The following is a 26991-nucleotide window of genomic DNA, read 5'->3' as shown; positions in this document are numbered from 1 at the left end:
CATTTATTCCTGGATGATATTTTAAACAGAATTTGTTCATTATTATTATTATCAAAATATCTGTAGGACCAGAAAATAAATATATGCTTAAAGAAATGCCTACAATAGTTATTTGTGTCTCTGTAGATACTTTGGGGGTGGGGTATGCAACTTGGTTAGAGCAGACACACTGAAATCAATGGAGTTCAGTAGATCTACTCTGAATATCGTTTAGTTGGATACCACCCTGTGTATATAACACAACCAACGAATTTGGAAAACAATTTTATAAGAAAAGCCTTCAGTCCAAACATACTTGCAGGGACCTTGTTAGAAATGGGACAAGGGACCCAAGCCCTGGATCTCCTTCCCCTTGTTGTACCTTGTTCTGTTTTTTTTAATTGCTTACAGGGTGATTGGGCACACTATGATGTGGGTGGAGTGTAGGGCCCACATACAGTGTATTTCAGGGGTAGTCCTCCAGATGTTCAGAGAATCATAGAATAGTAGAGTTGGAAGGGGCCTATAAGCCATCAAGTCCAGCTTTCTGCTCAGTGCAGGAATGAAGGTTAAAAAGCATACCCGAAAGATGGCTGTCCAGCTGCGTCTTGAATGCCTTCAGGGTTGACGAGCCATGGACTACAATTCCCATCACCCCTACCCATTGGTTATGCTGGTCGGAGCTGATGGGATTTGTTGTCCAACAGCATCAGCAGGATACCAGGTTGGCTACTCCTGGTGTTCTCAGTCCAGAAAATCCGACTGGACCACACCAAGAGCTAGAGATTTAATTTTTTTCTTTCTGAAGTTCACCCTAATTTCACATCTATACATATAAATTAGCCTCTTCATATTTTATGCAAATTTGTGTCATGAGCCTGCACCCCAAGGATTGTATCCAACTATGTTCTACTCAGAGTAGGCCAACAGAGATTAATGAGCCTAAGTTAACTTTGATGGATCCACTCTGAGTAGAACTAGCATTGGCTACAAACCTGAGTTTTTAAAGTAACTAACGACACTTGTCTTTTCTTAGATGTCAGTTCCGTCACAATCAATGGGTTCTATACTTCCAAGACAATACTTTAGACTAAGGGGCCTAGATTCCAATACGAATTTCTGCCATCAGCCCTGGTCTTGACAATGATTTATAAGATACGGGTTTGAATTCCGTCATTATTTGTTTGGATGCTACACAATGACATTCCTGCTTTCAGCAGGAGTGCATTTGTCTTCACCCCTCTTTTACCATCAAGTGAGACTCAGGTGGTTTCTCCCAAGGTGAGACAGGGGTCATGTGGCTGCTGCAGCCAATCCAGACGGGCAGGGGTGCATGGCTTATTAGACAGCTCTGCCCAACAAACCTTTCTCTTTGCATCTTGGGTTGTACTGGTCTATGACTGTAACAATAAATTTGATTGATTGATTGATTTGCATCTTGGGACACCCACCGCCCCACCCTTTCTGCAGTGTGGGCTTTGCTAGTTGCCATTTAGGGGCTGAGCAAAAATTTGGGGGACTCTGCCTTTTAAGGCCTCTCCATTTTGCCTACTCCACACTGTTGGGTTTAATTTATTTGGCATATGGAGTGGTGTGGTTGCTTGCCTGTTGGCATGGATTTTGGGCAGGTGAGGTGACTAGGGGAAGAACATGAGTTTTACTGAGGCATAATTGGGGGGAAGGATATCTTTTGGGATCTCGCAGCGCATCATGCCTTGGGGAGAACTGGGGGGGGCTGCACCTTATGACTTGACTTGCACATCTGGGTGAGCTCAGGTACAGCAGCACCAGAGTGCGCTGGTTGGGTGCATACCCAAGGCTTACCTGTGGCTATTTGACATGCCCAGAGGAATTGAACGATTATGCCTTATCAGATAGAGTTAAATACTCTCCTGCCCACACAGTTAATTTATTCAATTTTGTTGTTTTGGTTGATAGGGTCTGCAGGTTCTTCAAAGAAGTATTTTAATAAATATAACATTTATCCAAGTTATGTCTCACAAGTCTTCCTTGTGGGTATGGGGGACAATTGTAAATTTACTTCAACATAAGTTTACGTTAAGAAAATATTTAACATCTATTCCCTTTGGGTTCATTAAGCAGGACAATTTGAACCTATATAAATCCTAAGAGTTTTACTGCTTGATTAAAAACATCTTCCCATTCCATATGCTGCTGGGAAATGCATTTCTCCAAAGGTTAATTAACAGCCCTTACACGTTCTGTATTTAGCTCAGGGTACAAAGCCAAAAACATAAATACTGTCTCAGGCGGAAACAGGAGGTGCAGATGGTTTTTAACTTTGGATCTTAGTTCATTGAAATCAGCCATAAATATGTATTGCATACAGCTAAAAGTATGTCTTCCTACCTAGACTGGAGTTAAAGTATGGTTATATTTAGAAATAAAATGCCCTGTCCCTTTTACAACTGTTAATGGTTTGTTTAAATGAAAAGTGTTGCCATCGTAAAGATTTTAGAACTGAAACAGAGATAGGATGGCCATGAATTCTTCAGAGGATAGTCCTGTATTTGTCCAGTCCAAGTCCATTTTAAAGATAAAGGACCACAAGGAAGGAGTGTTGGGGGAGGAACATTGAAGTTGCCCATCAACTACTATCACCTGAACAGAAGACTGAGAAAGCACACAGGCCAGAGTGTTCCCTGCTATGGTGAGATGTACTGTACTTCTGTTTAGATCATAGCAATGATTTCTAAACAGTTTGATTAGCATAGGCACATTTTATGCAAATCTGTGCACTCATTTTTGGTGATGCCTAACTGGTTACCCTAGGCCAGTGTTCTTTAACCTTGGGTCCCTAGATGTTGTTGGACTATAATTTCCAGCATCTGTGGCCAATGGGGAGGTTGAGAACCTTATATGCTACCTTGAGATCCTTGGAGGAAAGGTGGAAAATAGATAAATGGAAAATGGTGCAATATAACTTGCAAATGTTATGATTAGCAGCTCTTTTATATATAACCCCTTCATTTCCAAACTGTTCTCGGTGAGGAGCAGAGACTGCATAGAGCTTGGCACATTAACAGCGTGGATCCGTCCACGATAGGCTCCTCCCAATCTGAACAGTGAGAGCAGAGTGTCTCTTTTGTGGATTGCACATATGCATGTGAACAACAACAACAATGAATTCCTGTCACTGTATGGGGGTATTGTTGTTTTATTGTTTTGTTTTTATAGTATGATATTTTGTTTTTGTTTTTCAGCTTGTTTTGAGTCGCTTGGAGACCTCTGAATATCAAGTGACTAATAAATCTAAATAATTATAATTATAATTAGATGGGGTGTGGTCGGTGTAGGGATGGTGGAGAATTCCATTATAAGCAGACAAGGGAGCAGAAATTGCTGCAGTTCACATGTTCATTTGTGGTCAGGAATGGAAATCAGGGAAGCGCATGTGACTGGTATTCACAATGGTTATCAGGTTTGTTTAGTCCGCAAATGATCCATAATTAATGACTCCCCATTTTTCTGATGTTTCCTTTGCATTGCAATGAATGGTGTGGATAGACATCATTAATGACATTATGAATTTCATTAAATTTAGCCATAGTGGACAGTGAGAGGAATAATGTCATTTTTGGCAGAAGCTGAACTGCAGAAGAACAGAAACAGCACAGATTGCGATGAATACAAGTTGAAAAGGAAATTGCTGCCTTCTTACATCCCTAGTCTGGTATTGCTATGGATGGATGGAAAGATGTGGGGGAGTGTTGTGTGTGACAAGAAGAGAGAGAAAGAATGAGAGTGCAGAGCTTGGAAAAGTTACTTTGTTGAACTACAACTCCCATCAGCCCAATCCAGTGGCCATGCTGGCTGGGGCTGATCGGAGTTGTAGTTCAAAATAGTAACTTTTCCAAGCTCTGTGAGAGTGGTACTGATTTTAACATAACCCCCTACCCCAACCTCTCTCTGTCTCTCCACAGTGTCCCCCCCTTCAAATGCTTGGGAAAAAAGAGGAAGAGTGCGGGGCTGTGATGATCATAAGAGAGAACAAGTTTAGGTGGCTCTGACCCCATTCACCTCTGGATATGGCTCCATCCACCATCGGCAATTAGCCACCATACACACTTACTCTGAGGTATGTGGCCTTCAGTGAAATGAAGCTTTGTTCCTCCTGCAGCACCTCCCACTGCATTTCTGTGATGGGCATAGACAGTGGAGACTGGCCTATAAGGGTGAATGGGGCATTGCCTCACCAACCTCAGTCTGCTCTCAGCCAACCCCCACCTGCCTGCCTTCTGGCTTATGCCCATCCCAGGGGGTGGTACTGCCTATCAGCTTCCTCCTCCTTAGTCTCAGCATTGCCCCTTGTAGAACTCAGCAGGGAGGAAGAGGATGGGGACAAAACTAAAATTAGCTGGCTCTGCCTGCCACTGGTTCTGGCTCTGCCTAGTATTTGGGTTCCCTGCCTTCTGCTCTACCAGTCCCAGTTAGGGATGGGGGAGAAATTTGATCTGTTTGTATTTTAAGCTGAATTTATCAGATTCGCACTTTCTGAAACAATATGAGAACTGAAACACAGCCATCCACTGAAATTCATGCTTATTCTAATCTTGCAATGCAGTTCTTTAACCATGTAATGTTTACAAAAATGCATATAGGAGGGGGAAGTGTACATTAAAAGGCATATATTAGTGAAAATAAAATGCATCATGTTAGGAGAAATTGCTTGCAGAAATGTGCACATCAGTCAAAACTGCAGCATACAACGATATATTTATTAGCAGAAATTTGCATTAAAATGCTGATGAATTTCATGAGTATTTTTTTAAAAAACACCATGATTGCTGCAGAAATGTAGACAACCATATTTATTTATTTATTTTGTTTATTTATTTAAAATATTTCTGTCCTGCCCTTCTACCCTATAATAGGGCATTCAGGGCAGCTTACAAAAATAAAATCAAACGTACATACTAAAAATGTAAACAGTAAAATCACAAAAACTTTAAAATAAATTAAAATACATAAAATACAATTAACATACACATATATATACACATACACACATATATAGTGATTTGTACTAAAGGGACCATGTAAGATTTGGAAAATGAGAAACCGAGAGAACTGAAATAGACAGATCTATCCCTAGTTGCAATGGGGACCAGCAACTTCTGGGCACAGAGGAGGGGACTTTCCTCCTCTGGCAGCCTCCTTGGGTTCTATGCTGGGCACAGAGAAGGAATTTACCCCATTCCACACCTGCCAGTCCACTCACTTGCCTGTATACAATTTCTTATTTTCTGTGGCTATCAGGTCAGTATGCTTAAATGAAAGGCAGTTCTAAAAGAGAAGGAATTGCCCTGACTGCTTATCTATGTGGTTCAGCCCAGATCAGAGGCAGAAAATCTGCTGCCCTTTAGATGTTGTTGGACTCCAACTCCCATCAGCCCCAGCCAGGCTTTGGCAATAATTAGGGATGATACGTCATACATTGAAAGCACTGTTGTATCACTTTAAGAGTAATGGTCTCCCCCAAAGAATCCTGGGAAGTGTAGTTTTTTATTTGGGGGGAAGCCATTATTTTTAACACGCTTTAAATGTATGACAAGGAGATGTGACCCAGTCCAGCAACATCAGAAGGGCCACAGATTCCACAGCTCTGCTCTGAATATTATTTATAAATTCTAATAGAAATAGTCAATCATTTCACCTGGATTATGACCTCCCCACACCCCAGTTTTCCCCTTCATTATCCATCCTTGAATAAGACTCAAATATAGTGTTATTGTTTTTTACTTTTACTTTATTTTCTGATTTGCTGGTGGGCATTCAGCTTCATCCATATTATGATTTCTGGCAGAGCCCTGCCAAGACAAATACATGGCATTTATTTGAGATAATAACACAGGCATTTCCATGAAGAAACACCCTTAATGTCAGGGTTTGCTAGTGCTAACCACCAAGCCTTGTTCAATAACCGAACCTTGTAAATAGCAGCTTGTTCAAAGTGCTGTTTTAGAGGAAAAGCTGGAATTGCAAAATTGCTAAGCAGGGTCAGCTTTAGGCTAAGGAACTGAAAACTGCTGATTTTCAATACAGTATTCTCTATATGACATGTAATTTAAACAGACACAGCCTAATAATTGCTAACTTCTCACTACAAGTTGACTCAAGACATTTAAGTTTAAATATGGTTTAATGCTGAGTACTGATTTTCCATCTGATTTTTTTTTGACACAACCATTTTCTATATTTCTAGATCCCCTATATATCCCTGTAACTTCCTCGTATTTACTGGATCTGCAACTGCATTCTTCGTTTTGCATTTTTGTCATAGTAGCAAAAATGACTGGCCACCTGAAACTTACAAACTTTATTTGCTCAACCCAAATACACTCTGCTGATGAAAATAGCAGTAGCGGCTCCCAGCTCTGGGCATGCACCATGGTGACCTCCTCACCACCCTGCCCTTCCCACTCTTGGTTACCAGCAGCAACCTCCATATTGGGAAGCTGCTGCCAGACCCTGCTCTTCTACTGAGAAACAGAGACACACCTGTAACAACCTGATTCTCATACCAAGGATCCCTGCTTTTGGAACTCGCAAGCATACACAGTTGAATGTTTCATTTGTTTCATCTCCTGGAAATTGTATGTTCACTGTACCTGCCATCCACTCATTTGAAACCAAGAGGGCATTTGTTCTTTGGGTTTATAATGTACTAGAAAATGTATTACTGTTCTACTGTTCAAAATAAACCTCAACAGTTGTCAGGGGTGGCCGAAGACATTTTGCTTCTTGGAGGAAGAGCAGGAAGTGGAACCACCAGCCACTCACATCAAGGTATTTTGCAGGAGTGGTGAACTTTTGGCCTTCCAGATGTTGCTGAACTACAATTCCCACAATTCCTGGCCACTGGCCATTGCTTGTAGAGACTGATGGGAGTTATAGTTCAGCAACATCTGGAGGGCCAAAGGTTCCCCACACCTGGTGCATAGTATCCCGGGCTGGTCAAGTTATTTTGACACCCGAGAGAGAAAATCCCACAAGCAGTACCCCCTCTTCTGAGCAATGAAAAATGCAGCAATAATAAATTAAATAACTGACCATTTGCTGCCCCTTCATGGCATCCAAAATCAGCCGCCTGTGGCAGCCACCACCTCATTCTGCCTAACAATATTCTGTGAAATCACAGACTGTGCACTCCATTTCTGTGCAGGTGTCCACTAAATATAAGATTCCTCCCATTCCCTTCCTGCTAGGGACCCAAGGTGACTGACACCTGAGGAGAGAGATCTAGCAACTCATACTAACAAAAATTTAATGAGGCAAAACCAGGGATAAAATAGGGACAGTGATTTACCAGGGACAGGGACCAGCATGTAGACCTAGAGGAAGGACTGGCCCGAGATTGGGGCGACACCCCTGCCATTCCACATATAGAAGTCAACAACACTGGAGGTAGCTTAATATTGCTTCAGTACTTAGCAGCATCCACTTCTGTACTTGAAGACAGCAGCCTAACTTAGAGGGTTCAGGCCACATACAGGGAACTCCAGCACCTCACCACCATTTCCTCACTTCTCTGTCTGGTGCCTGCCTGCTCAAACAAATGTTGCAGTGTAGCAGTGGCACCACCAGCATGCATTACCAGCATGCATTACATCCAGTGAAGTAATGCATCCTCATGCCTCCTGGAGTGCATGGTATGGGTTGGCTGCCACTCTGCCAGCTTGCTCTGATTGGGGCCTTTCCCACTGGCTCTGTCTGTGATGTGTTGGGAGAAGACAACTAGGTGAGAGAGAGCCAGCAAACCCAGGTCAGCAACAAGCAAGCAGCACCACTGCTGGGGTACCATCTCAGGATGATCATAGAATCATAGAATAGTAGAGTTGGAAGGGGCCTATAAGGCCATCAAGTCCAACCCCCTGCTCAACGCAGGAATCCAAATCAAAGCATTCCCGACAGATGCCTGTCCTCTTGAATGCCTCCAGTGTCAGAGAGCCCACTACCTCTCTAGGTAATTGGTTCCATTGTTGCAGAGTTCAGAAAAGTTACTTTTTTGAAATACAACTCCCATCAGCCCAATCCAGTGGCCATGCCGGCTGGGGCTGATGGGAGTTGTAGTTCAAAAAAGTAACTTTTCCAAGCTCTGCATTGTCATATGGCTCTAACAGTTAGGAAGTTTTTCCTGATATCCAGTTGAAATCTTGCTTCCTGCAACTTGAGCCCGTTATTCCGTGTCCTGCACTCTGGGACAATCGAGAAGAGATCCCGGCCCTCCTCTATGTGACAACCTTTCCTGTACTTGAAGAGCGCTATCATATCTCCCCTCAGTCTTCTCTTCTCCAGGCTAAACATGCCCAGTTCTTTCAGTCTCTCCTCATAGGGCTTTGTTTCCAGTCAAATGGGAGTGGCTAAGGGGAAGGAGCTCAGGAGGAACAGCTGGAGGCTGTCTGTTGTGGCCACCACTCTCTGCCTAATGGTAGGGCCAGCTCTGCCTAGATGATGTCTGAAGTCAATGGACTAAGCCATAGTGCAGCAAGCCCTAAGTGTTACTATGTTGACAAGGCAAGGCTACAGAAAGTCAGTCACTTAATAATTATACCAGCCTGGGTCACTCCAGAAGCTTAAAATGGGCTGCCAAACATGGAGACAGATGTTACACATCCATACTACCTTCTGCAAAATAGACTGTTATACCTCAGCATACATAATCCATGATAGTTTACTAGGCTCAGTCCCAGCCTCAGATAATCAGAATCTCAGTTCAAGATCTGGTCCCCTGAGTCCGTGATAATGATGAATCCTAATATATTGCCCACAAGTAGTCATCCTTCTGATCTTGGCTGGAAACTCTTCTTAACTGAGTAGAAGCAGTGTTGTATCAGCTCTGAATTTAAAACATAAGGCAAAATCCACCCCCTACACATGAGATTGATAATAGGACCCAATGTGATTTCAATTAACATGGCAGAACCCGTTTGCTAATTAGTTACTGAATAAAGGAAACAAAAGAACTTATCACATTTGTTAGTGATGAAAGATAAGAGTTGGAAGTAGCTGCAAATTGTTTTGAGGACAGGATGATAAAACTAAAGACCTATGTTTAGAATAATGAAGTGGAATTCGATAGTGACAAATGGGGATATTATGCAAAAGGCAAAGATGTAGGGTATAATTGTTCAGGGTTCCAGGCAGAAGCTCTCTGAGCAAACCTGCCCTCATCAACTGGAGATACCAGGGACTAAATTTTAATTTTGATTTCTTCCAGTTCCTCATTTTTCCAGTAGTGATTTTTTTTTAAAAAGTCAGCATTTAGTATATACCCGTTTCTGCATGCAAATTCCCTAATAGAATGTATTTTCGTTTATTATTTTCAATAATATATGCACTTTTGTGTATGCTTCCCACAATATACACATTGTTGTACAGATGGTTTGGCTGGAGAAATGCATCACAAAATTTACCTTGTACAGCCCCTTGAAAGATTGGATTAAAACCCAAAGCGGATTCCACTGCCCCACTGACATGGAGCCACCAGCTGCCACCAAGGAATAGTGTAAGTATAAATTAATCCCACTTTGATGAGGGGGTTTGACCACAAACACATTCTTCTGGGAAGCTCTCCTCCTCAACCCTCCTTTGAAATGACTGGAGAGTTGTAAAAGACCATGATGGCTATGTTCTGCCTCTACTACTGGGAGGGAGTATGCACCTGTATATCAGTTGCTGGAAATCACAGGAGGGGAGAGTGCTCTTCCACTCAGGCCCTAGTTGTGGACTTCCAATAGGCCTCTGGTTGACCACTGTGAAAACAGGATGTTGAGCTAGATGGGTCACTAGCCTGATCCAGCAGTCTCTTCTTATGTCATTGTGACATCAGGTGATTGACAGGTGAATGGATGTGCCCACCTGTCAAATTCAGCCCATGGGACTGGAAGAAATAAGGGTCCACCCTGGATCTAATTTCTCACCCCTATGTTGGTGAAATTATTTATTTATTTGTTTATGTTATGCTATGGTATATATCCTGCTTCAGGATACAAATCCTTCCAAGGTAGCTTACAACATCAAGAGTACATGAATCACAATAAGTCATTTCGAATTATAAGAAATCATCAGGATCCTACCCATAATGCAGCTGGTGATAGATGGCCCTGGGGGATGGGAGAGGACAGGTCAATTGGACTAGGACTGATATCTTCTTTTCCTGGCAGTCAATGTTGCAAATCTCCTCACTGAATTATACAACTACCTTTTATGCGGTCAAAGAAGCGAGGTTAGAATATGTGACTGATGTGAGCATAAGCCAATGTTCTTGTTTTGGCCACCATCTTTTCCCACTTATGTACCTGAGTGAATGTGTGGCACTGTGTGCACCTATTGAGCTTGGCTGAGTCAAACTGACTGGATTCAACATCATTATAAAGAGTGGAAGACATCTGGGATGTCAATGGGCATTGGATCCAATTTTATGAGATGCTAAATAAATAACTTAGGTGCAGGCAGTGTTTTTTTGGGTAAAAACTGAGGTGTCGGTATCAATAAGAGCGCTATGGGTGCCAGCACAAAATGGTTGCCATGGGAATTCCAAAAAGTGGTGCCAATACTCTATACCAGTGAGTACCATCACAAAAACAGCCCTGGGTACAGGAGATGTGACAACCACCTGTGGCCAATTCTTTTCCCCTCCCCACAGAACTAGTGGGCTGTAGAAAACATTCCCATCCCATGTAGTAAATTTCATCTGTCTTCACATAGGAGTCAAAACTCAAGCTTAATTCTCCCATCAGGAAACACTTTGCATGTGTGGTTTTTAAAAAAATAAATAAATGTTTCGGGCATTGTGAAGTTAAACAGTGGTGAAAAATGAATAAATAACATCTGCAGAGTGGTGGAAATATCATTTAAACAAGCTTTTGGTCTGGAATTTTGGGATGAGACCCAAAAGAAAATAAGATTTTGCATATGAGTTCTTAATTTTTTAAAAATAATATTAATAATAATTTGGGGGAGGGACCATTATATTCCTTGGCTTGCCAATGGAAAAGTAAACAGAAAACAGCTCTTCCATTCAAGTGTCTATTATGTGCTCATCCTAACTTAATTTAGGTTTGCCAAGAACATTTTCTACTATACAATCTTCTTACTATGTATAACTATATTTCAGTTCTCCTAGAAATAAGACTACAACATCACACTAGTGTGTGTGTGTGTGTGTGTGTGTGTGTGCAGAGCTTGGAAAAGTTACTTTTTTGAACTACAACTCTCATCAGCCCCAGCCAGCATGGCCACTGGATTAGGCTGATGGCAGTTGTAGTTCAAAAAAGTAACTTTTCCAAGCTCTGCACACACACACACACACACACACACACACACACTCACACACGAGTGTGATGTTGTAGTCTTATTTCTAGGAGAACTGAAAGGTGTGTGTGTGTGTGTGTGTGTGTGTGTGTGTGTGTGTGTGTGTGTGTGTGTGTGTGTGAGAGAGAGAGAGAGAGAGAGAGAGAGAGAGAGAGAGAGAGAGAGAAACAATAGCCCAAAAACAAGAACCTGTAAGTCAGCACTATGGCAAATACATGTCTGCTACCATTGTTGATGACTGGAAAAAGAAGTATATTTAAAAATGCATCTTTACATACCAAATGTTGCTTTATGTTAACATGACAAACAGCAAAATATAGGACCACTTCCTGGAAAAGGACAGGGAAAGATTTCTCAACAGTGCAATCCTGTACATGTCTACTCAGAAGTAGGAACACAGGGAGCTGTCTTATTCTGAGTCACACCTCTGGTCCATTTGGCTCAATATTGTCTATACCAGGAATGGGGAACCTCTGGCCCGGAGGTCAAATATGGCCCTTCACGCTTCTCTATTTGGCTTATGGGACTCTCTCAAGGCCACACACCCTCACAGGCCATGCTTCACACCCTGGCTGGAATGTGTTCTTGAACTCTGATAATGTCTCTTCTTGATGTAAGACAGAGGGATACGTGTATATGTGTTGAAACTAGGGATGGAATCCTCTCCTTTTTTACATTTTGTTTTTAAGTGTGGCCCCCTGGTGGTCACTAACAATCCAGTTCCTTTTTCCTCTGTTATCTTTTCATTTTTCCAATCTCTGATTTTTTTCTGTTTTGCAGAGAATTATTGATATTATAATTGTTATTTATTCACAAGTCTCCACTAGTATTTTAAACTCTGTAATGATTGCCTATTTACATTCCTTTTCAAGTGCACTGCAGACAGCTTAAGGCAGATAATTAAGTCAGTGTCTTCCCCCCTGCTGCTTACAATCAATATCTCATTTTCCCCTTGCTCCTTTCTGTCTGTCAGTTACAATCAACACTTCATTGACATCACTTGAAAGGGAATACACATTTGAAGAGCTCACATAGAAAGTAGATTAATAAAAGTATCACTCACACGATCGATTTCAAAGCAATTTTAAAAAAAAGAATTGGAAAAGAAGAAGAATGAATTGGAAACCAGGTGTGGAGAATTGCTACTTCAAAATTCTCTCTGCAAATAATAATTAATCAGATGGCAAATCCTATTATTGAAGAAACAGAACCGATCACTAGCAGAAACTAGACTACTATATAAAAGTAAAACTCATATTTAATGCTTTGCCCACTTTTGCCTCCACTGACATGTGCCCTCCCAGAAGCTTACTTAGAAGGGAATGTGGCCCTCAGTTCAAAAACGGTTCCCCATCCCTGGTTTACACTGACTGTCAGAGACTCTCCAGTGTTTCAGGCAGGGGACATGCCCAGCCTGTCCTGGATATCTTAGGGATTGAAGCTGGGATTTTCTGCATGCAAAGCTACAGCACTTCCGATGGCTTACCTCCAGGCAAATATGTAATAGGATATTACATGTTACATATTACAGCTGGACAGCCACCTGTCGGGTAAGCTTTAATTTGGATTTCTGCATTGAGCAGGCGGTTGGACTCAGTGGCCTTGTAGGCCCCTTCCAATTCTATGATTCTTTAATATGAATCTTTTCATATTAATAATATGTCTTTTAATATCTTTAACCCTTTTTTAAAAGATGTTTTAAAAGTTTTTAAAAATGTTTTGTTGCTTTGTTTTAATTGTATTTTAAGGTCTTTTTATGATGTTTCAAAGTGTTTTTAATGTTTCTGTTTGCTGCCCTGGGCTCCTGCTGGAAGGAAGGGCGGGGTATAAATAAAATAATAAATAAATAAATAAAATGATTCTATGATAGGATTACAGCACATACAATGCCAAACTGCCTCTTACACGCGGGACCAAAGATCAATACAAATCACAACACTTAAGTGGGACATGGATGCTCCAGTTCTCCAGAGCTGCCCTCAATGTGCCCCCATATGAGTCCCTGGGTTTTATCTTTGCCTGCTCTGTAGCTCAATAGTAGAGGTACTGGCACACTTCTGTACCATGGACAAGGGATGGAGACAAGTAGTGAAGAAACTGACAGGCTGGATCGTTAGGCTTGGATATCTGAAAATGATATTTCAACCGTCACCCCTTCCTCCTTTAACTCAGATGTAGGGAGGCGAAGGCACCACAAGACTGTGCAGGGCAAATGCTGTATGCAGGCATGAGTGATGTGAGAAAAATGAAGAGTGAGAGGGTGACGGAGATGTGTTTTGTGAAAGGGTTGCTTGTTCTAACTAAACACTAGGGTAGAATTCAAGTTTTTGGGGAGTGGGTATCTGTTTTATTTAATATATTAATGCAAGATAAAGCTATCAGTGGCTACTAGCTGCAATGGCTATGTTCTACTTCCACCGCTGGAGGCAGTTGCCTCTAAATACCAGTTGCCAGGAAAGTCAGGTGGGGAGAGTGCTGTTGCATTCTAGTCCTGTTTCTGAGCTTCCCATAGGCATGTGGTTTGCTACTGTGAGAACAGGATGCTGGACCAGATGGGTGTTTGGCCTGATCCAGCAGGGCATTCATTATCATTTGCCACCCTGGGCTCCTGCAGGGAGGAAGGGCAGGATATAAATCAAATAATAAATAAATAAATAAAATCATCATTATATCTAAGTGTACACTTCTAAGCCCAATTCACAGTGCTGGTGTTGACCTATAAAGCTCTTTATGGCTCAAGATCCCAATATCTTCTGGAACACCTCTCCTGTAATGAACCTGCCCAGACCCTTAGATCTTCTCTGAGGCCCTTCTCCAGTTCCCCGCTCTGAGGGAGGCGTGGAGGGTGGTGATAAAGGAGAGGGCCTTTCCAATTGTGGCTTCCCATCCGAGGAATATGCTCCCCAGTGAGGTCCATCTGGTGTCTTCATTGATATCTTTTTGGTGCCTGGTAAAGACTTACCTTTTTCCCTAGACATCTGATAGACTGAGATGATGTTGACTGTTATTAGTATGCTGTGAAAGCTTCTTGTGGGGCTGCTATTTGATTGTTTTATTTTTATAAAGATATGATATTTTTGTTTTTAACATTGTTGTAAATCTCTTGGACACCTTCAGGTATCAAGCAACTAATAAATCAATCTAAATCTTAATAATATACATAAAATAACATTAAATAATAATCAGTAGTTGTACGCAGAGGAAAATCAGCAATTTTTAAAGAACCAGTATACATAACTAAATTATGTGTCTGGGTAGGCTTGCTGAAATAATAAAAGGATGTTCTCAGACATCTAAAACAGTCAGAGCTTGGAAAAGTTACTTTTTTGAACTACAACTCCCATCAGCCCCAACCAGCATGGCGCGGGCTGGGGCTGATGGGAGTTGTAGTTCAAAAAAAGTAACTTTTCCAAGCTCTGAAAACAGTATAGTGACAGCGACTACCTAATATTAATAGGGCTGGCTCTAATTGGAGCCTTTCTGTTTCTATTACTGTTGCTTTACAGCCACTTCCTCTTCTCATACACATTTTAATATCCTCAAATGTCTATTTATTTTACCAAAGTCAGTTGTATCATTCCTTGCACCACCGTGCAGTGCATGCACACGCTTGGGTAGGTAACAGAAGCAGGGAATGTGAAGCTGATAATAAAGGGTTGGGGTAAGATTTTTTCGATTACACCAGTGTCTATATAACTCTACAGAAAAAATAAACAGCTTGGGGGGCCATGCCTTAGGAGTTGGGTGAAAAATTTAATATCTGTATTCCCTGCACTGCTTCCCCAATAAAATTAGCAGGCCTGTCTGTCGCTCAATAAAATAAATTTATTCTATTTCATTATGAGTTTTAGTCGACTGATCCACTAATTACTTGCTTAACTTAGCATGCATTCGCACATGACAACAAACTATAGGTTGTATCCAACATCAGTCATACTCAGAATATACCAATTAAAATGAATGGGCTTACGTTAGTCATGTCCACCAATTTAAATGGGTCTGTTTACAGCATGACTAATGTGAGATACAACCTAATAGCTCTGAAATATGGCTGACCAAAACTGTCATCACCATATTCATTGTTCTTCTCACAGATGAGAATTTTTTGGGGGGTGGGATTATTGCACATTTCCAGGAGCCTTACTGAACACTGGTGTCACCAGTCTTTCTTTACTTTGAAAGTTGGTGCTGCCACACACACACACACACACACACACTTGCTATCAGCAGAGTAGCTCCTATCAGGGGGTGCTTTCTGGCTGCCATTTCACTGCATGGTACCATCTTAGAATGATGATCTGTCATCACTTAGTGCAGTGTCAGCTAGTGGCTCCTTGTCAGTGGGGCAGTTTGGACAGCTCCATGAAAGTCTGGATGAAAACCTGAAGCAGATTCCACTGCCCTACTGACATGGAGCCGCTAGCTCCAATTGACTTAGTGTCATTCCAGGGGCATTCATGTGTGTGTGTGTGGGGGGGGTGAATGGTGGCCATTATTGTGAGCTGTCATTTCCCCCTACAATATCCGTAGAATGTAGCATCATTCTGAGGGGGCATTGTGGGGAAAATGGCAGCATCTGGGTTCTGCTGGCCATGGCACCATTTGTGGTGACTAAACAAAAGAATACTGTTGCCACTACTCAATAAGGCTTTCCTCAAAAATTATGAATAATCCTGTTCCTTGATATTGCCTACTCCATTCCTGAGCAACTTCAAATTTCATCCTTTCAAGTGTTGAGCCAAAAGTTCAGCTCATGCCTATATTTTAGATTAGGGATAGTGAGGAGATCATTTCTACACCCTTAGACAGTGTATTTTAGTCTGGGGTGGGCAGAGTTCAGACTTGCAGAGTCTACTTTGTTTTGGAACCACCAACCAATTTGGTAGGGATGGTGAGAGGGGAGAGTCATGTTGTTGTTGTGCTTCTTAAACAACTGGGAGTCAGAAATCCTTATAGGTTTACTCCAGACTACCCAGAGATCTACTAGTCAATCATAATTAACTTTCTGCCCACCCCTGCTTTAATCTAGTTCTAGTCACTCTCTCTCTCTCTAGCACAAAAATACTGAGCTTTGGTTGGTTAGTACCTTGGGTAGGTTTTTTTTAGCTCACTTATGGCCATGAGCATGCAAACCTTTAGAAGTGTGAGCTGGGCTTTGAATCTCTTAAGCATTTTTGTGGTAGCTAGCCTAAACAGAACCCCATGGCTCATATTTTATGAGTGAGTTCAGTTACACAATTCCATGGCGCTTTGACTACAGTATCTGTTCTGGATAAGCCAAATGGTCTGACTCCTCTTGTTGTTATGGTGACACCATCCCCTCTAATGTTGTTTACTGTTCACTGCCAACAGGATTACGGCTCACGGCTCTTGGCATCCTTTCTCCACTTCTCCTGGGAACATATACACAACAAGGGCTTCAATACCTGCTCAAAAAGAAGAAGAAGAAGAGTTTTCATAAATATTGCAATATGGCATGCAGGAAAGGGATGTAATATTCCTCCAGTATGTGGTCTTGATTTATGTAAAAGAAAGTTTATTTGTTCCCACACTGGTTTTCCCCACAGCTTTTAAACAGCCAGCATGTGAAATTTATGTAGGAGCCAGAAGTCAGAAGAAGAATCAACAATAAAACAAAAACATTCAGTAAGGATATGAGCAGAGCCTATAAACTAGCTCTTTCATTTCCTGCACCTTCAACTGCCTTTCCTTATTTTCTGTTATCTTTAAAGCTTTCGTGGTCTTCTTCTTCTTCAAAAACAACAACGGGGGGTTACTTCTTTTGGTCAAGTCTAAAATGACAAGGTAGCATGTTACATGGTCAGTGGATCTGCCTATGAGAATTTCAACCAAAACCATAAATTTATATAACAAAGTGTTGTTCTTATAGCAAGTAGGTTGCTTTTTGGGGGGAGAAGGGGAACTTCTAATGAAATCATAGATGAACATTATCTTGAGACAGCTTCTACCTTTTCACACATTTCACTGAACACAGGTACAAGCTGTCTCTGCCATGTACCAGTGTTTGTGTGAAGGAGTGTACACTTGTTGATTTGTACAGCTAAACTGTCATGTAGACAAGTACACAGCCTGTACACTCATTGAATGCGAATAGTTGTTTGAATGTCCAGCTCAACTCTTTGTGTACACAGGAACACAGATTGTACACTCATTGAATGTAACATGTGAATGGCCCTATAGTGTTTGGTGAATGGGTTATTATCATTGTATCAGCAAGAGAGAATTTTATTTTATTTTATTTATATTCTTACATTTGTAGCCTGCCTTTCTTTCATCAAGAAACCCAAGGCCGTCCTTGGGTTTATTATTAAAAACATTTCTATCCCGTCCTTCCTGTTAGAAGGAGCCCAAAGTGGCACACAAGGGACAAAATACTAAAAACATTTTAAAAACATCTATTTAATTTTTTTAAAGCAATTCCAAAACAGATACAGCCTGGGATAAGGCTTGTTGAAATAGGAGGGTGGTTCTTAGGAGGTCCCTCATCCAGGCATTCACCAGACCCAGACCTGCTTGGTTTCAGGAAGATTGTGGCCTCATGTGCCTTCAGACCATACCCTGGGACCAACATGACTTATCCAAGCTAACATCTTACAGATATTCAGCACTGGCACACAGTGCTTCCTCCAATTTTCTGATACCACATAATCAGTGGCTCTTCCCCAGCCATGCAAGGTCTGTTGCATGTTTAACCCCTTATGTGCCACACACACACAGGAACTGCTGCAACTCCACGGATGTCCATAACATCTAATTCAAGCAGATGAGGTGGTACTAGTTGCATCATTTGTGTGCCTTCACCTAGCATTCTCTGGGATGTATTTAGCTCTTCTCAGATAGAGCAATTATAGATATGCCAAATGTGAACATGGTTTAAAAATGTTTAATAAGTTTGTCTTAGTGTGGCAACAGGGAGAGAGGAGGCAAATGTTCTGAGCAAGAGTCAAAGGTAGATTCTTGGCTATATTCAGGATTAAATTGTATCAAAGCTGTGCATTTCAAGACCACTTTAATTATTAGAGTAATAAAACTTGCTTTACTGGCTGTGTGGTCTGGTCCTCAGGTGTAAAATTAATGGCTTGTGGCCACCCAGCCCCTTAATCACTACATTGGCACAGGAGTCACACTAGGAGAACCACGCTCTGCCATCGCTCCAACTGCTCTCCTTCCTTCAATCATTATTTAATGTGGCTGAGGGTAGGGAGATGAGTTAAATGCTTCCATAACAATTGAGGAATCAAGATGCAGGAACGGTGGTGCTGAGATGGTATGGTGACCTAGTCACAGGATGTGGTGACAGCTGTAGGTTTAAGAGGGGATTAGACAAATTCTCAGAGGATGAGTCTCTTTCTGATGACTAGACCTTATGCCTACATACACCCTCTATTTTCAGAGGCACTTAGCCACTCAATATCAGCAGATGGGGCACAGGAGTGGGTGGTTACCTTCATGTCCTGCTTGTGGACTTCCAAATGGCATCTGGTTTGTCACTATGGGAAATAGATTGCTAGACTCTAGATCAGGGATGGGACATCTGTGGTCCTCCAGATGTTGCTGGACTCCAGTTCCCACCAGCCCCAGCCAGCAAGATTAATGATCAAGGATGGTGCAAGTTGTTGTTCAGCAACATCTGGAGGGTCACAGGTTCCCCACCATTGCTTTGGACGATCCATTGGTCTTCTCCAGCACGGCTCTTCTTCTGGTTTTATGCTTATACGACATACTCAAGATTGCAAACTGACAATTCTAATTGTGTCCAGGTTGTTTAAAGACTAAGCCAAGTTCTCAAAAACAGTAGATGAGTGGCAAAACCCATGTCTAGAATTTAAGCTGTAGGGGTGGGTTTATATGACTGAATATTTCTCTATTCCAAAAAATAAAAAAATCCCTGTACAGATAAACTAGTTGTTAGGGAGAAGTATCAAGCAAACTGTTCTCCTTGACACACTAGTTGTGCATATATAGGAAATGTCCATATACTAGGCCAGACTATCTAGAGAGTCTAGATTTGAGAATAATGGCTCTCCATGGTCTCAGAAAGGGATCTTTTGCATCACTTACTACCTGATTCTTTTCATTGAAGATACCTGAGACTGAATATGGGACCTTTTACATGTATGTACATGGTCACTCTCCTCCTGAAGTGGTACAGTCCTTCAGACACAGGTTCATCACCTCATCTGATGTTTCTAAAAACTACACCTACACCTGTAGATTGTTCTGAATGTAAATATTACCCCATATTTGTTGGCAAGCTGAATGAAGCCCGTAAGTTACAATACTCCTGGAGTATAGGTCTTAAATACCTAAAAGTACTATAATTTGTAGCTTGGGTTTGTCTACACAGAAGTCAAACTAATTTGGCACACCTGAAATTGCTTTGTGGCCGATAGTCTCAGCTTTCTACCACCTTTGTAGAATAACAAGCACTTACATAATTCTAGTTGTCATGGGTGGGGGAAATACCTTGACTTTATCCCATTTGACAATACTTAACAAGTTAAGAGGACTTTTTAAAATTAGAGGCCTTTTTAAAATTAGACAGGGAGGACTTGAATTTCTTTTTCCCCCGTAACATAATGCAAAATTAAGCTGCAATTTTTGGAATCAGAAAAAACTTGTCCTATAAGAAACCAATGCATGGAATGTGGAGGTAATTGCTACCTGCTGAAGGTTTATTTGTGCTGACAATAAGGCCAAATCAACTGTTTCCTACAAAAACCTATCTCTGCATCTGTCTTTGGGTAATTGTGTAATTATGCAATAAACTAGTAATCAATGGACAATAGTGGGTTATAATCTCCCATCATAAAATGACATTGTGGTATACTGCAGAGGCATGTAAGAAGTATGTTTAATTACCAGGTTCGAAGACTATGCTTGTTTGCTCTTAGGGAAAGCTATGATTTTATTTTAAAAGAGCAGGGTTGCGATCTTTTTTTCTTCTTCCAAGGCACTAAATAATGGGCAGATTTTTAGCAGATGAAACTTTTCTTATCACTTTAAGTCAATGATAGGAACATCCGTACCTGCTACACCTTTGCCTGTTATGCACTTGTTAAATCAAGGATAGGGATAATCATTTTTTCATCAAGGATCACAATTCTAGAAGGGCTAATCTGTCAGGGGCCATATGCTGGCTGTGGATAGGGCCAGAACCAAAGTCAACACAGCTGCTCACCCTTCCCTTTCCTTGTTTCCCCCCTCACAAGGAAGGACCATATCTTCAAATTTCATCCAGTTCTCACGAAAATAAGATAAAAGGTTAGAGATGTTTCCTTTAGCTAACAAAATCAAGGTGTCTAGCCACCAACTCCCTGGATGTATTTGCCTATAACTTGGCATGCTTAATTCACTCTGGAGGGGCTTCTCTACCTGCCAATTTCATCCACTTCTGGAAAAATGATGAAAAATGTTATTAGCTTTTTAAAACATTCCCCATAATAATGAATGCTGGGAAACAGAGTTAGCTTTGTATATATCCTTGAGCAGGGTCATAGGTCAGTAGCAGAGCATCTGCTTTGCATGCAGAAGGTCCTGGACTCAATATCTGTAATCTCCAGGTAGGTTTGGGAGAGACTCCTGCCTGATACTCTGGAAAGCCACTGCCAGTCAGTGTAGACAATACTGGCCTAGATGGACCAATGGTCTGACTCAGTATAAGGCAGCTTCCTATGTTCCAATATTTGACAGAGATCCTGTGCCTTTAACATAGGAGTGGGGTACCTATGGCCCTAGAGCTGTATGTAGCCTTCAGTCTGATTTCGTGCAGGTAGAGCGAACCCCAAGAGAGAGGAGTAGAACAGAAGGGGAGAAATGGGAAAAAGTCGGAAACAGATGGAAGGATGCAGGGAAAGTCCACTGCAAGCAATCAGCTTAGACCTCTGGCAAGAAGGACTCAGGGGAATGCACTGCTCACATTTAAGGCTCCTGATTACTATTGCAGCATTAATCAGCAAACAGTCTCAGATTCAGCCTTTCTAGAAACAAGTCTATTACTTGATATGTGCATCTATACTTACCTATACATATTTGTTGTTCTATAGTATATATGAATAAAGCCAAGGAAAACTTAAATAACAATGCAAAACCATTCAGTGGCAAAGCCTTCCAAAGGGTTGGAAGGGCACTACCTGTTTCTTTTCAATAGCATCCAATTAAAAAAATGTTATGAGAAATAAAATTTAAACTGTTGTGTACTTGCACAATTTATAGTACTCTATTATTTTAATAAAGAAACCATTGTTAATGTAATTATTACCAGCACAGGATACAAATTAGACATGCCAACTTGCTTGACAGTATTTGCTTTTGCAACCCTCTGGCAGCTGGCCATCACTAATAAATACCAATTTTCTAATTATTTCTGACATAATTTTGGCTAAGACGCCTTTGGAATGGCAGCTGCCATCTAATAATAGTCGCTGGGCTAAGAAACTTTGGCAATCCCATTTTATTCTCAAGCATTTGTTAGCTTTATCAAATCTGAAGCCTCGCTAGTGTTGAAATAAGAGTGTAGAAGCATTTGTTCTCTAAAGACCTACTGAAGCTCCCTCACTGTCAGGGCTGGGCAGGTGAAATGGTTACAGTGATTTTCTATGCCACAATGTGAAAAAAAATAAAATTTGAATCATTTCAAAAAGGTGTTTCAGTCAACTTCTACTGTGCTAGGAAATTGTCAGCCATTTGTGGTTCACCACTAATTGAATCATTCTAGAATTGTTTCATGTACTATGAAGGAATGCTGTGTGGTAAAATTAGTTGCTGGAAATAAATGTTGCTCCTTTGTATCTAGGAACACAAGGGCCAGCAACTGTCTCCTCTGCCTTAGCTGTGCTCTCTGTTGAAATCTGATTACTGAATTCAAGATTTCTATACATGTCTTGGCAATTTTACTGGTCTATTAACATGGTTCTGTACAACTCTGTGGCAGGACAATACAGGCCTGCAATAAAGTTCCTCCCTAAGCCTGAGTGTCAGTTAAGGGAACAGTGCACAGTTAATTCACTGTACTTGAATATAACAATAACACATTAACACAAGGCTAAAAGGGTATAGCCAACATCATGCCCTCCACTGTTGTTGAGCTGTAGCTTCCATCAACACCATCCAACATGACCATTGGTCAGGGACGATGGAAGCTGCAGTTCAATAACATCTGCATGGCACCAAGCTGGCTACCCTTGAGGAAAAAGAACAACTATGCGTTCCTACAGCAGGGGCGAGGAAGCTGTGGCTCTCTGATGGACTACAACTCCCATCAGCCCCAGCCAACATGGTCAGAGATGATGGGAGCTGAAATGTAACAACATGTGGAAGGCTACAGATTTTCTCCAGAGGAACCTTTCAAAGTTTCTTGTGGTCTAGAGAGCTGATGGTGGCCCTCTGGAGAGGCAAAAACAAGAAACAAATGTGTAGTCTTGTGTCCTCCAAAATGATAAGCTTCTGTAGATTGTCTGTTGCATTAAAAACATGAAGAAGAACCCTGCTGGATCACACAAAGGCCCATCTATCCCAGAATTCTGTTTTCCACAGTGGTGAACCAGATGTTTATGGAATCCCATAAGCAGAACATGAGGGCAAATAGCCCACTCCCACTGTTGTTCTCCAGCAAGTGGTATTCAGAGACATAATGGCTCTGAAACAAGGGAGCATGTAACCATCATGACTAGCAGACAATTGATAGCCTTATTCTTGATGAGTTGGCCAAATCCCCTCATAAATTGGTGATCACCACCACATCTTCTGAAAGAGAATTCCATAGTGTAACTATGTGCTGTGTGAAGAAGTATATCCTTTTGTCTGTCCTGAATCCCCCACTGTTCAACTTCATTGGATGACCTCAGATTCTAGCATTATAAGAAAAGAAGGAACACTTTTCTCCATCCACTTTCTCCAAACAATGCAAATTTTATATACCTCTATCATATCCTTCCTTTCTTGCCTTTTTTAAAAAAGACTAAGAACCCCCAAACATTTTAAACTTTCCTCTTAGAGGAGTTACCCCACCCTTAACCACTTTGGTTGCCCTTTTCTGCATCTTCAGACATTTATGGTTCTTCCTAAGTTAACTAAACTTGGGTATATGTTAATTTAGTTGTATTTTCTTTTCTTTACGTTTATTGTAAAGAAAAATGCAGGAATTTGTGAATAATGGGAATGATAGGGTTTCTAATGTGCAGCTACTAATAAAAATGAAAATTGTACAAGCCTCCCTAGATTGACCTCCATGGCTAGGAATGCCTTTTACCAGCTTTGGCTGGTAAGACAGCTGTGGCCATTTCTGGACCGTGATAGACTGACCATTGTTGTCCATGCCATGGTAACCTCCAGGCTGGATTACTGTAATGCACTCTATGTGAGGTTGTCCTTGAGGTTAGTCTGGAAGTTGCAGCTGGTGCAAAATGTGGCTGCGAGACTACTCACTGGGGCAGGGTATCGCCAACATGTCACCCCGCTGCTGAAAGAATTGCACTGACTGCCCATTTGCTACCGGGCCAAGTTCAAGGTTCTAGTTTTGGAGTACAAAGCCCTATACAGGTTGGGGCCAGGATACCATCTTATCCCTTATATACCCAGTCGGTCACTGTGCTCTGCAGGTGAGGGCCTCCTGCAGATACCATCTTATCAGGAGGTCTTTTCTGTACAACATAGGAAACGGACCTTTAGTGTGGCAGCACCTACCCTGTGGAATTCCCTCCCCTTAAATATTAGACAGGCGCCAGCTCTGTTATCTTTTCGATGCATACTGAAGACCTTCCTCTTTCAACAAGCCTTTTAAGTTGAGACCTTATCCCAGTCTGTGTCTGTGTTGGTTGGAATTGCTTTTTAATATGTTTTTAACCATTTTTTTTAAACACAGTATGTTTTTAACCTTTTTTTTAAAAAAAAATTCTTGAAAGCTTTTTAAAAAAATGTTTTTAATGATGTTTTGCTTTAATGTATTTTAAAGTCTGTTTTATGATGTTTTAAAGTCTTTTTAGTGCTTTTGTTTTCCGCCCTGGGCTCCTGCTGGGAGGAAGAGCAAGATATAAATCAAATAATAATAATAATAATAATAATAATAATAGATTATTTCTCTGTTAAAAAAATAGAGCACAGCTTGTTAATGATCAGGCCTTGAAAATGCAGCTATGCTCACAACAGGGGTGAAAAGGTGATTATTTTATATAGAGAATTTAATTTATACCTGTTTTGCTTAAAATGACCATCCTAGGGGCCATTCAATAAATGTTGGAAGATTCAGGACAGACAAAAGCAAGTACTTCTTCACACAGTGCATAGTTAAACTATGGAATTTGTTCCTACAGGAGGCAGTGATGGCCAACAACTTGGATGGCTTTATTTATGTATTGGCTACTGTAAATTGCAAATTGTATTGTTTTATTGATGTATTTTGAAGTATTTTGATGTATTGATGTATTTTATTGATGTATTGATGTATTTTTATATTTGTGTTTTTTTGTAAGCCGCCTTGAGGGCCTTTTGGCCGAAAGGCGGGGTAGAAATAAATAAATAAATAAAAATAAAAATAAAAAAGAGGACTAGACAAATTATAGGTCAGATAAGTCTATCAATGGCTTCTAGCCACGATGGCTATGCTCTGCCTCCATAGGCAGATGTGGTATTCTTCCAAATATCAGTTGCTGGAAACCGCAGAAGGAGAGAGTGCTTTTGGCAACTGTTTGGCCTCTGTGAGAACAGGATGCTGGACTTGATCAGCCACCGGACTGATCCAGCAGGCTCTTCTTCTGCCACAGCGTCACCCAAGAAAGTGATGCTGCCCATGCTTCAATTCTCACTATCTTGAAATGGCAGAGTAGGAGGAGAAAATAAATCAATGTGAGAACTAAAATTTGCTCCGAGGCAAGCATGTTTTCATTTCTCACCACCCCGTGGTCCTGGGCTTTGTGGGTCAATGGAGCTACAGAATGCTGAGAAATATTACGACTTGTGATTAAGTTACATGCCTGACATTTAGAAGATTAAAAAATGTGCTTAGCACAGGGCTCCCTCCAAGAGAAGTCCTGGCCACAAGTGTTTAATGTGAGCAGGAGGCCTGAAGAATCAGCCCTTCACTGTTTCAAATATATTCTTATATATTCTTTTTCATGACTCCCCTTCCTGCCTCTTTTCTTTCTTTGCTATGTAATTAGATAGTCTAAGGATCCACGGACATGTTAAAAGCCTTTCTGTAAAATTTTATTGTTCAACAGACATGTGTGCATTAACTTGGGAGGTGAATGTCATACGGCAAATTTACAAGATGCCTTTTTCATGTAAAAGCATAGGATGAAAAAGGAGCCCCATTTGAAGGATGCAGTTGCCAAGATGCTTATTATCTTTTTTTTTAGCACAGTGGTTGTCACCATAGGCATCAGTGCCCACCAGTACTTCCTATTGCACCCACAAAATATCCCCTCAAAACATCCATAATGCATGAGAGACTGTTCATGCATCTGGTTCAGCATCTGGCTTTTGCGGTAGTTCATAATAATAATAATAATTTTAATTTATAAGTCGCCTATCTGGCCAATGGCCACTCTAGGCGACGTACAACTCAATTAAAATACATCATAATAAATACAGTACAACAATAAAACAGTAAAGCAGTGACAGTTCAGAGTAGCAGGCAATTAGTCAAAAAGATTAACCCTCCCCGGAAGTCCCGAAGGCCTGTCTGAAAAGCCAGGTCTTCAAGGCCTGGCGGAATACATTCAGGGAAGGGGCATGTCGAAGATCATATGGGAGGGAGTTCCAGAGAGTGGGGGCCACCACTGAGAAGGCTCTCTCTCTAGTCCCCACCAGCCTAGCTGTTTTAGTTGGTGGGACTGAGAGAAGGCCCTGTGTGGCTGATCTTGTCGGGCGGCATAATTGGTGGCGTTGGAGGTGCTCCATCAGATAAACTGGGCCGAGACCGTGTAGGGCTTTAAAGGTTAATACCAACACCTTGAATTGGGCCCGGAAAACAACTGGGAGCCAGTGCAGATCGAGCAGCACTGGGGTGATGTGCTCCCGGCGACGACAGTTTGTAAGTAGTCGAGCCGCCGCATTTTGTATAAGTTGTAGTTTCCGGACCGTTTTCAAGGGTAGCCCCATGTAGAGCGCATTACAGTAGTCCAAACGAGAGGTGACCAGGGCATATACCACCAATGGGAGCTGATGAACAGGGAGGTAGGGTTGCAGTCTACGTATGAGGTGTAATTGATACCAAGCTGCCCGGCTCACTGCCGAAATCTGAGCCTCCATGGACAGCTTGGAATCAAGGACAACCCCTAGGCTGTGGACTTGGTCCTTTAGGGGCAGTTTCACCCCATCGAACATCAAGTCAATATCTCCCAACCTTCCCTTGTCCCCCACGAGTAGCACCTCAGTCTTATCAGGATTCAGCTTCAACCTGTTCCTTCCCATCCATCCACTCACGGATTCCAGGCACTTGGACATGGTCTCCACAGCCAACTCTGGTGAGGATTTAAACGAGAGATAGAGCTGAGTTCATCTGCATACTGGTGACACTGCAGCCCAAATCTCCTAATGATAGTTCCCAGCGGCTTCATATAGATATTAAATAGCATGGGAGAGAGGATAGAGCCGTGTGGCACACCACAATTGAGAGGCCAAGGGTCTGAAACCTCCTCCCCCAATGCTACTTGT

The sequence above is a fragment of the Rhineura floridana genome, chromosome 4 (genome assembly GCF_030035675.1).
Source record: "Rhineura floridana isolate rRhiFlo1 chromosome 4, rRhiFlo1.hap2, whole genome shotgun sequence".
Lineage (NCBI taxonomy): Eukaryota > Metazoa > Chordata > Lepidosauria > Squamata > Rhineuridae > Rhineura > Rhineura floridana.
Note: the sequence above shows the minus strand (reverse complement) of the source record.